Source organism: Lactuca sativa, chromosome 9 (genome assembly GCF_002870075.4).
Source record: "Lactuca sativa cultivar Salinas chromosome 9, Lsat_Salinas_v11, whole genome shotgun sequence".
Classification (NCBI taxonomy): domain Eukaryota; kingdom Viridiplantae; phylum Streptophyta; class Magnoliopsida; order Asterales; family Asteraceae; genus Lactuca; species Lactuca sativa.
In genome coordinates this window covers 9,607,114-9,617,875 of record NC_056631.2, presented here as the reverse complement: position 1 = coordinate 9,617,875, position 10,762 = coordinate 9,607,114, and positions in this window count along the sequence as shown.

The following is a 10,762-nucleotide window of genomic DNA, read 5'->3' as shown; positions in this document are numbered from 1 at the left end:
TTAGCATTATTGGAGTAACAACTATCTTAGCCATTTGTTAGTTAAATTAACCAAAGAATTGCTAAGAACATGATATAAGTAAATAACAATAGCAATTTCTTATTAGAGTAGTAACTTAGTCCATATCAAAGGGTGAAAAAGTTTGAGGTTGATCTTTCTTAATCATATATGGATTTTACTTCTTATTTTTCTTCTTAAGTAAAATATTCTAATCCATAGTCAATCGGTTAAATCACCATATGAAGAAAATAAAAGCATTGTGAAAACAAATATTTCATGTATGCGACACTTCTAAAAAGCAAAAATCAAACAAAAAGCAAAACCAAACATGAAATCTGATATCAGATACGATGAGACGAGACAAAATTACAAAAATGCTCTGGCAAATACAATCGAAGATACCTCATGTAATAAAATTTGCGAGCCTAATTAACATAGAAAAAAAATAAGAACCTAAATGAAAGAAAGTTTACCAAATTTTCAAAAGCTAAGACGAAATCAACAGACCGACCGAGAGACTGAGTAGGAATACGACGAACACCGATGATAAGCTTATAAACATCAATGTTTTCAAATTTCTCGAATCAAGTTGAAATTCACAACATAAAGTATAAAAGGTACCTAAATCAACATACTCCCTCCGTCCCAAAATTATTGTCCACGTTTGACTTTTGAAGTCTTTCCATGTCAACTTTGACTATAAATAACTTTATTTGTGTTATATAATTTTTGATGAAACTTATAACAATGAAAATACATTTAAAAAATAATATATTCATATATCTTGCATAAAAAGTTATATAACAAAAAGTAAATTATTTGAGGTCAAAACTGAACAAAAAAAGACTTAAAAAGTAAAACATGGACAATAATTTTGGGACGGAGGGAGTATTATAAATGACGGTGGCGTGAGAGAACTTGAATCGATGCACATTAGGAACACATCATAACTGTTCATGGATTTTCTTGGTCTTCTTAAAAAAAATCGGAGAAATCATGTTTTGATTATTGATTTCCAAGTTTCCTAAAACTAATTGAATGAAATACCTCTTAGGATATTTCGATTGTAGTAGAGCGAAAAGTAGGTTCCAAAGTCCGTGTCGTTGAGTGACTGTTGGCGGAGTATAGAGAAGAAGAAGATGTGGGTTTTTGACTTTTCGTTATAGGTTTGTTCGTTCTCTTAGGATTAAACCCTAAGGGATTTGGGTGTTTTAATTTTGAATACTGATTTGGTTTCTAAAACGCAAACGTGAAATTGAGGGAGAAAGAGTCGGGGATGAAAAGTCTGAATTTTTTATTTTTTACGGGATAAAACTATTAGGTGTAATAATATGTTGTGTCAAATGTATGTCGTTAGATTCCGAAATCGGCTCGTCCACGTTCATAACCGCTATTTATCTTAGTCTATATATAACATGCATGTAACTTTTAGGGTTACAACTTTTGAAGCAAGTACAGACTAGTTTCGCCTCAAGAACTATTCTATTGTTATTACTAATAATCATTCAACACTTTTTTGATCATTGTCTTTTCTTGTCTTTAATTCATCTTGCAAATGTAGAATCTTTTGATCTTTATTGTTCTCACATTTGGTATCTGTGACATCCCCAATTTCACGGCCGGAAAAGACCGATTTGTTTATGCTTTATTTTTAAAATCAGAGTAATCGTTTAAAGAAAACTGTTGTAGAATTTGTTCCCAAAAACAAAAATATGATAACCATTTATCAAAACATTTCTCAAAGAGAATGTATTTTCATTAAATAATAAAACATCGGGATGTCATGTTCGATACAGACCAAAAGCATAAACAATATAAAATAAACCTTACAACAGTTATTTATAACTACTGATCTATAATCCAAAATCTATTGTCAAGTCCACCAACTTATACCCTTGTGTCATTACCTGTAATGCAAAGAAAACTGAGTGGGTCAGGCTTAGGAGCCTGGTGAGCGTATAGGGTTTTCAATCCACAATAATATAATTATTGTATTTAATCATCAAACAATCAACCCAATTACCCGTCCCCATTATCTTCGTTTAATCTTCCATAAAGATATTATCCTAAGGGTCATCTCCTATATCACGTTTACCTCTCATCTCCTTACATCTTATTTCCTTATATGTTTGTTCCTAAGGATCATCGCCTACATCGCATAGACAATACTAATTTGGGGATCACTCCCTCAATATGTGTCTAGTAAGGGTTAGGGTATCATCGCATGATTACGCAGCCACAACATCGCCTGGACTCGTAAATCATAATAAGGGTTAGACTATCATCGCATGAATACGCAGCCACAACATCGCCTGGACTCGTAATTCATAATAATGGTTAGACTATCATTGCATGAATACGCAGCCACAACATCGCCTGGACTCGTAATTTATCACCTATCTATCATTACCTAATTATCATCACCATTATATCCTCACCTATCTCTTATCACATTATTTCAACACACATCAACTATTTCATTTACCAATGTTCTACCCAACATATTTGTAGATATAAATTACATATACAGTTTAAATCATTTAACATCTGTATAAAAACATCAATTCCAAGCCCATCTCAAATAGACAAATAATATATAACACATAGCACGTATTTCATAGCTAATACTTTATATTTATGTGTTAGAAGAAAGTAACTACACACTCACTTAATCAGAAGATGACCGGACAGCGCTACGGCTTGTAAAAGTAGTATTCTTCGGTAGATCTGGAAGATCTTCACAAAAACCGGGCTCCTCGCGGGCAGAGCTTCGGCTCGGGAATTTTACTTCTCAGGATCTTCGGGGCTTCGAGACTTGCTTCAGGGCTCGGGAATGATACCGGGGCTTCGGGATATTTCTTGCATGAAAAACGATGCAAAAACGAGAGAGAAAGAAGAGAAATGAGCAAAGGAATAAGGCAGCCTCACACCCTTTATATAGGGGCTGGATTCACGATTTACGCTGGCCGTAATGGGGATAAGACCGCTGACTCCCCCCCCCCCCCCCCCTGGATAATATCGGATATTTAATAATTATATTTAATATCGAAATTATTTAATAAACTTCAAAAATTCATATCTTCCTCATACGAACTCCGTTTTCGATGTTCTTTATATCCCCGCGTAGGTGAGACTACGCTCTACAACTTTTGTTTAGACTCCGTCGGCTAATTTTGACTTTATTTTTATTATTTATTTTTAGTAGGCCGGGACAGGAAAACTCCGTTATAAATTCATAACTTCTTCATCTGACGTCCGTTTTTGCCTATTTTTATTGTTTCACTACTATTAACGAGATCTTCGATTCTCATTTAGATTGTTTCGGCTAAAAACCGCTCGATCTCAAATCGAGTATTCGGGCTGCATACCGCTAAGTCGAAACTTAAAAATCATAACTTCCTCATACGAAGTCAGATTTGGACGTTCTTTTTATGCACGCTCACAGTTTAACGTATTCTACGACTTTGGTTTAGATCGCTAAGGGTAAATATCGCTCTAACATAAATTCACTATTTACGTCGCGCTGTGTCGTGTCGGTTCTGTCGTGAAACTTCGACAGGTCATAACTTCTTCGTTATAACTCGGATTTCGGCGTTCTTTATATGTACATAATCCTTGTAACATATACTATAACTTAGTTAAGATTAATCCTTTTAAATAATCATCCATCAAAAAGTCACTTTTGATGCTTATCGTCTCTAAATTGACTAGCCCTGATCTACGAGCGTTACAGTATCAGAACACGAGATAGTGTAATTATTTGCTACTCTCCTGTCGAGTAAAGGGTTTTGCGTTAGGGTTTTACGATTTTCTCAGATCTATTCTTGTTGTCACAATCGTCTCAATCGATTGTCATTAATTTGATTCAAGTTTACACATCTTATTCTATATTTTGTTTTCTTGAATTCTCGTTATTATGTCTAACGACGACCTTCACTCTCTTTCATTCAATCTCCCAAGTAGCATTGGTTCAACAACAAGGATTCCTATCCTTTTTCCAAAAGATTATGAGGTCTGGATGCTTTAATTTGAAGATTATGTACTGGGAATCGAAGAACATGGTTCTACAATATGACATGCAATGACCGCTGAAACATATAAGTATTCAGTAACGAAGAAAGAAGTCAAAACCCAGAAGGATTATGATGAAATCATTATAGACAATCCTGAAAATAATGAGAAGATCAAGCCGATATGCAATCTAAAAGCAATGAGAATTATTCGATTTGCTCTTCTTCCTGACACATTCTGTCTTGTTAGTACATGTGATACTACAAAAGGAATCTGGGATAGACTAAAGGAATTGTATTCCGGTGATGATGACTTGCAACATTCTGTGTAGACGTCACTTCTGTCAGAATTTGGATCTTTTGTGCAAAAACCATATGAGAATTTAGAAAAGACAACCAATCACTTCAATCACCTGTTAAGCAGAATTCTTAAATACAATCTTGAACGACGAGTTATTGAACAGAAGGTCACGTTCATGAGTGACAATTCAGAATCGAGAAGATATGCAACTGATGGTGGAAAAGCATTAGAGAGTTGTTTTGCTGCAAAGACAGTTACCGAGCTGGTGTGGGAGTGCGAGAAGGTGGCTGATAAGGTACATTCAATTCTTAACTCTCTTAATATTCCTTCATCACGTTATGATTCTGAATTTGATGATTTACGTAATACGATTTCTGATTTTAGTGATAGTTTAAAAAGAACTTGTATAAGTAATTCTAATCTGAATGATAGACTTAACAGGGTAACTTTTAAAAATGAAGAGAGAAGAATAAAAATAGAAGAATTGGAAGTTGAGCTTACTAGATCATGAGATGATATTATTTTCCTTAAGAGAGAGAATAAAGCACTTTTGAAACAGAGAAACATTTTTTTTGTTTGATTGCTAAATGTTTATATTTCAATATTACTCAACTTCATTTGGATTGTGAACTTGGTAAAGTTTTGCATAAGATGATTTTACCTTTTCTTGAATTAGAATAAGATGAAATTGATACTGAATGCTATGAATGTGAATCAATTGTTTCTTCAGACGATGTTTCAGATTCTTAGAAAATAGAAGAATATATCCAGTCCAAAGAACATAAAAACGTGTTGAAAGAAGTTTTAACTGAAAAGGATAAACAAGAAATTAAATTAAGTGCTATGCTGAAATATGACTTATTATGCAAGAAATTGAATTCGAAAAATACTCTTGATTCTAAGAATATTTCTGAATTCGAAGAAAGTGAAATGAGTGGAATATATATTGAGGATGAAATTGATTGTTCTGCTTTTGTACGAAATTTTGATGAACCAAAGGAAAACTTAATTTTTGAAAACTCAATCGATTTTGTTCGAATTATTAAAAATAAAGGCTCAAAAGTTTTGAAAGTAGAAGCAACCGTTTTTTCCTGAAGTTCAAACCATTCCGAATCAAGTTTTTGTTAATAAAGGACTAAACAAAAATGATACTTCCAAATTAACGTCCTTGGTAGCTGATGATAATGCGAAAGGGTGTGATGAATTCTTTTGGTCAAAGCGTATAGACAATGAAAATGAAACAAAAGGTCTTTTAGAAATGGCCTCTTGGAAAACAAAAGGGAAATACGTTTCAAAACCATTCAATCGTGTGGGCTTTTGTTACGATAAGGCATAACCAAGTGGTACAAAAATTGTCTCTAGCGAAACATCATCAGGAAAGAATGAAACACCAATTAGAAAGGGAAAACCAAAAGCTAACATTCACAAATTTGCTGAGGAATTAATCGCAAAGAAAAGACAGTTGAATGCTAGATATAGAAAGAATTTGAGTGAAAGAAAGCATTTTTGGAAGAAAATGAATTCCAATCAAAGTTCTGCCATTACATCAATATTTTCTAATCAAAATAAAGATTCATCTCAAATTGCGAAACAAAAGTCAAGTTATTCTTCCAATCAAAGTTGTTCATAAAAGTCATGGATTTCAAAACCAATTGCTAAATCAAAAGATTTTAAGGATGAAAACAAAATTGCTTCGGAACCAGAAATTACTCTTAAAGAATACGAAGGAAAATTGAAAAAGGAGGAAAAAGAATTTTAAAAAAGAATGTCTCCAAAATTCAAACAATATATTCAACGAAAAGCCAATTTTGTTAAAATTAATCTTTGTGACAACAAAGTTAAGATTTTTAAAATGGATAAATGGATGAATCGTACTTTGAAAAGAAAGTCCTTTTGGGTTAAAAAAAACAAAAAATTTCACTGTTCAAAAGAAATCCTCACAAGGACCCAAGTTGGTTTGGGTTCCTAAAACTCTCTAAATTTTGCAGGTTATGCATGACGAACGGTAGGATTCAGAATGGTACATAGATAGTGACTGTTCTCGTCACATGACAAGAAGGAAAGATGAGTTACGAGAGTTTCAGACTTTAAAGGATGGCGGTAAAGTGAAGTATGGAAACAATGCCACTAGAGAAATAAAAGGATATGTCATGATCACAAATATAGAATTCACAATTCGGAAGGTAGCTTATGTTGAGGGCTTGAAACACAATCTAATTAGTGTTTCTCAATTGGTTGTAGGTATAGGTCTAAAAGTGTCTTTTGATGAAGAAGGTTCAAATATTATAGAAAAAAAATTCAAAGCTGTTCTTTTGAAATCTAGAAGGAAAGGAGAGATGTATCCTCTGAATCTAAATCTGATCCAAGGAAAACCTTCTATCTGCTTACTTACAAAAGCCTCTTCAGATGATAGTTGGTTATGGCATAGAAGGATTTCTTATTTGAACTTCAAGGATATCAACAAGCTCGTAATTGGTGATTTCGTACGTGGTCTACCTCTTCTGAAATTCGAAAAGGATCAGTTATGTGCTGCTTGTGAGCTCGGAAAACAAAGTAGGAAAAGTCATTCATCCATTATAAATATCAAAATCATTGAACCACTGGAACTATTGCACGTTGATCTTTGTGGTCCTTCAGTCATCGAGAATATTGGTGGTAACAAATATATTTTGGTTATTGTCGATGATTTTTCTAGATTCACATGGGTATTCTTTCTTAGATAGAAATATGATGCAACATAGAAGCTGGTAGATTTCAGCAAGCATGTTGAGCTACAATTATGAAAGCAGTTCGGAAAATTCGTAGTGATAACGGTTTGGAATTCAAAAATCATGTGTTTGAAGAATTCCTGACCGGGAAATGGATTTCTTATAATTTCTCTTTGTTGAGAATAACTCTTGAGTGATCGAAAGATTCAAATAGGTAAAAGAATTATGAACATAAAATGAATATCAAATATGTCGAATGATTGATAAATCACAAGACTTAGAAGAGCTCGATGAAGAACTACTACTATAAAGGATGTGTAGGGTTTACAAACTTAGACGATTACTAGATACGGTGCATGCATGCACCTTAAATAGCTAAACCCTAATAATAAATAATGGGTGGACATGCCCAACTTGGATACAAAACATACTAAGCTAAAATCCCACATTGATGCAACACTTAGGACCTAACAATCTCCCCCTTTGCTTCAATTGAGGCAGGAGACCTTCACTGTGGAGTTCACTTCTGAACTTCAAAGAGTTTCAGAATAATGCTCATCAATGCCTTGAAAACTTGGATATACCACATGATCATATCCGAGAAGCACTTCTTATCTCCTTTGTTGTTCCCTATACATTTACCCATAAAGTCCAAGATGTATTGCAGGCACGAAGTGGTGTAGAGATGCTTATCAGCAAGATAAAAGCAAACTTTATGAAAGTCAACATCAGTTCTCTCTTTCATTTGAAATGTCATACACCAACCATCCTTTCATATCTTCCCTGGCTTCATTTTATCAAAGTCTTCTGGAGCTTATTTGGGGAGTGCATACAACTTCTTTCATAGTATGGATGCGATTTCAACATCCATTTTTCCAACCTCTTGAGTGTATGCGATTAACATTCGTTTGAGTTGAGCAGAAACGGGTTCATACTTCTGTTCATCCTTCAGGAACATGTTGAAAAACATAATCCAATCACAAGTGTAAATTCACATACCTGACTTGTAGAACCTCTAGCAACCTTAAAGCGAGCATTCGGGAAGCTATCAGTTTCGATTCGACTTGAAACCTTTACGACAGTTATCTTCTTAGCACTCCAGGTTTCATACTGAGTCTTCATGTGCTTCAAGTAGAAAAAGAAGAGTAAATGGTCTGCACCGCTGTCTGTCTGAGGGACATTCACAACTTTAACCAAGCTACAAAACTTAAAGGATTTCAGAGTGATTGGTGTTCGATAAGGTGTCTAAGTCCATAACTATAATTGGTATGTACTTGACCTGAAAATAGCATGGTCCATTTGGGTTGCATTTCACCGAAACAATTTGAAAGGATGGACTTTTGAGTAGAGGTTATTTATGATTTGTTAATATATTATAAGTTCTAATATATTAATATGAAATCATATTATTTAATTAGTATTGATCATAAAATTAATTTGGAATTAATTGAGGGATCAAAAGAGACTAATTAAATGTACGGGGATTGATTTGGTAAATCAATGATTCTTATACTATGGGCCTATGGTTATTTAGGATGGGCTAAACCAACATGGTAGTCCATGGAGGTTTAACCCATGGATCCTAAATAACATGAAAGGTCATGGTGCATTAGGGTTTGCATGGATGTAAACCTAGTTTTTCCACACTATAAAAGAAGTCCCTTAGAATCCAAAATCGGCTCCAAGTATTCCTAAGAAGAGCCATAGATGATTTTGTGACAAGAAAGTCTCTTATGTCCTCCATTGTTGGTGGTGTTCTATGAAGCATTTGAGGTATCAAATTTGGGGTGCTAGGCTCTTAAAGGTCCAAGTTAACAAGCTACAACAAGAGGTAAGTCATCGAACTAGTTTTGTTGTTCAAGTACCTATGATTTGTATGCTAGTTAGGATAATGCTTTGCAAAATCATAATTGCATGTATAATCAAAGAAAACATAGATCCAAAGAATTTAGGGTTGCATGTGCACCATAAGGTTGTTAGAGTGCTCAAAACCCTTCAATTGGAAGATCTAGTTGTGAATCTTGAGTGTTTTGCAAATCAAAAGTTACAATCGGCTCTAACCAATACTGGCTTGGAATATCTACAGCCTTGCTCATAATACGCTCCAATTTCCACAATGGAAATAAAAGCTTTGGGCTTTCCAATGTGACTTGAGCTTCATATTCAGCTCTTTCTTTTTCTTCTGCTTCTCTCACGATTCGATTGTGTTCATCTATTTGAGCTTCACGAGCCTTCCCTCTTTTTAGCTCATGCTCATAGAGCTCTTCTTCTTCACTATCATCTATGATTATTTCATCAGAGAGCTTCTCTTTCCTTGCGAATCTGAAGCTACATTATCCTTCGGTTCGTTTTCTGACTTTGGCTTGATTGTTGGCTTCACAGTTGGTTTTGGGTTTTCTTTATTTGATTGCTTCACAGTTACTCCCCCTTGTTTTGGAAGTGAACTTGAATCCGAAACACCCTCAAGCCTGTTCAGCATTGAGAACACATGCCTAAGTTTCTCAGCCAAATGTTTCTTAACAGTAATCGTGATCAGAGAGTCACGAGTCTCGATTATGTCAAAGAGTAAGGCGTTCACATCTGCAACACAACTCTTCATTATCTCCTTTTCAAATAAGAGTTTGTTGATCTCTTTCTCGGCTTGTTCTAGCTTGACAATCAGAACCTTCACATTTTCAGTCTTGACTGCAAGCTTGTCCATGATTGCATTCTCAATTGCCAAGTCTTCATGAAGCTTGTCGATCTTTGAAGTTATGGAGGAGTTGAGCTCAGAGTTGTCTGATTGGATGCCAATGTGAACCTTTTCCAATGCATCCTTCTCAGTGCGAGGAGTCAATCCAAGGCTAGAAATTACTTCATTCGCCTTCGCAGTGTTTGAGTCGAATGAGTTCTAAAAATTGCTCTTAAAGGATCGAGCATCAGTTATTAGTTTATCGACTTTTTCAGTCGTTTCTTTGCATAGTGAAGCTGAAGCATCAACAACTTGATTCGTCTTTTCAAGATTTGCAGTGTGTTTTTTGGTGAGAGTCTCAAAAAAAGATTTGATGTGGCCTGAGAATAATCATCATTGGTTGAGGTTTTGGAGGATTGAATCAGCGAATCCAGCTTCTCATTAATGGCCTTGGCTTGCCCTTTGGTGACAAGAGCTTCATCAGCACTTTCTGTCTTGATGTTGAATGGACTGTAGGTGAAGCCTCCAAAGTGCTCTTCACCATCACCATAAATGGTATCTGGATCATTTTCTCGGAAATGTGAGATGGGTGATGTAGAATGACCTAGTATGAAACTTGAAGCACCTACCCCCGCATTAGATGCGTTGACGGTCACTGGAGGTTCACTCGTGGTATTGGTTGTAGTTGTTGTTGAATCTCTCAATAAAGGGGTTGATTGTGCAAGAGTGGTTTGGGTCTGTGAAACTCCCATAGATACATGTAGGCAAGGAGCAATAGTAATTGGAGTGGAGACAGTAAATGTGGGTGAAGGAACGAAGAAATCATGGAAAAAATCTTCTGTGATCGGAATGGAAGTAGGTATTTGAAAAGATACCTCAGGGTTTGTTGTTGCAGGCTTAGAAACTTGAGGTTGAGATTTAGCAACAGTATCATCATGTTCATTGTGAACATCTTCTTGGACTGGAATCTCTAAAACCGTATTGGATTGCGAATCTTCGTGGTCACTTGGCGTTGGAGTATGTGGCCTGCGAGCCACTCGCTTGATCCTCTTCTTTAGCTTTTCGACTTGAT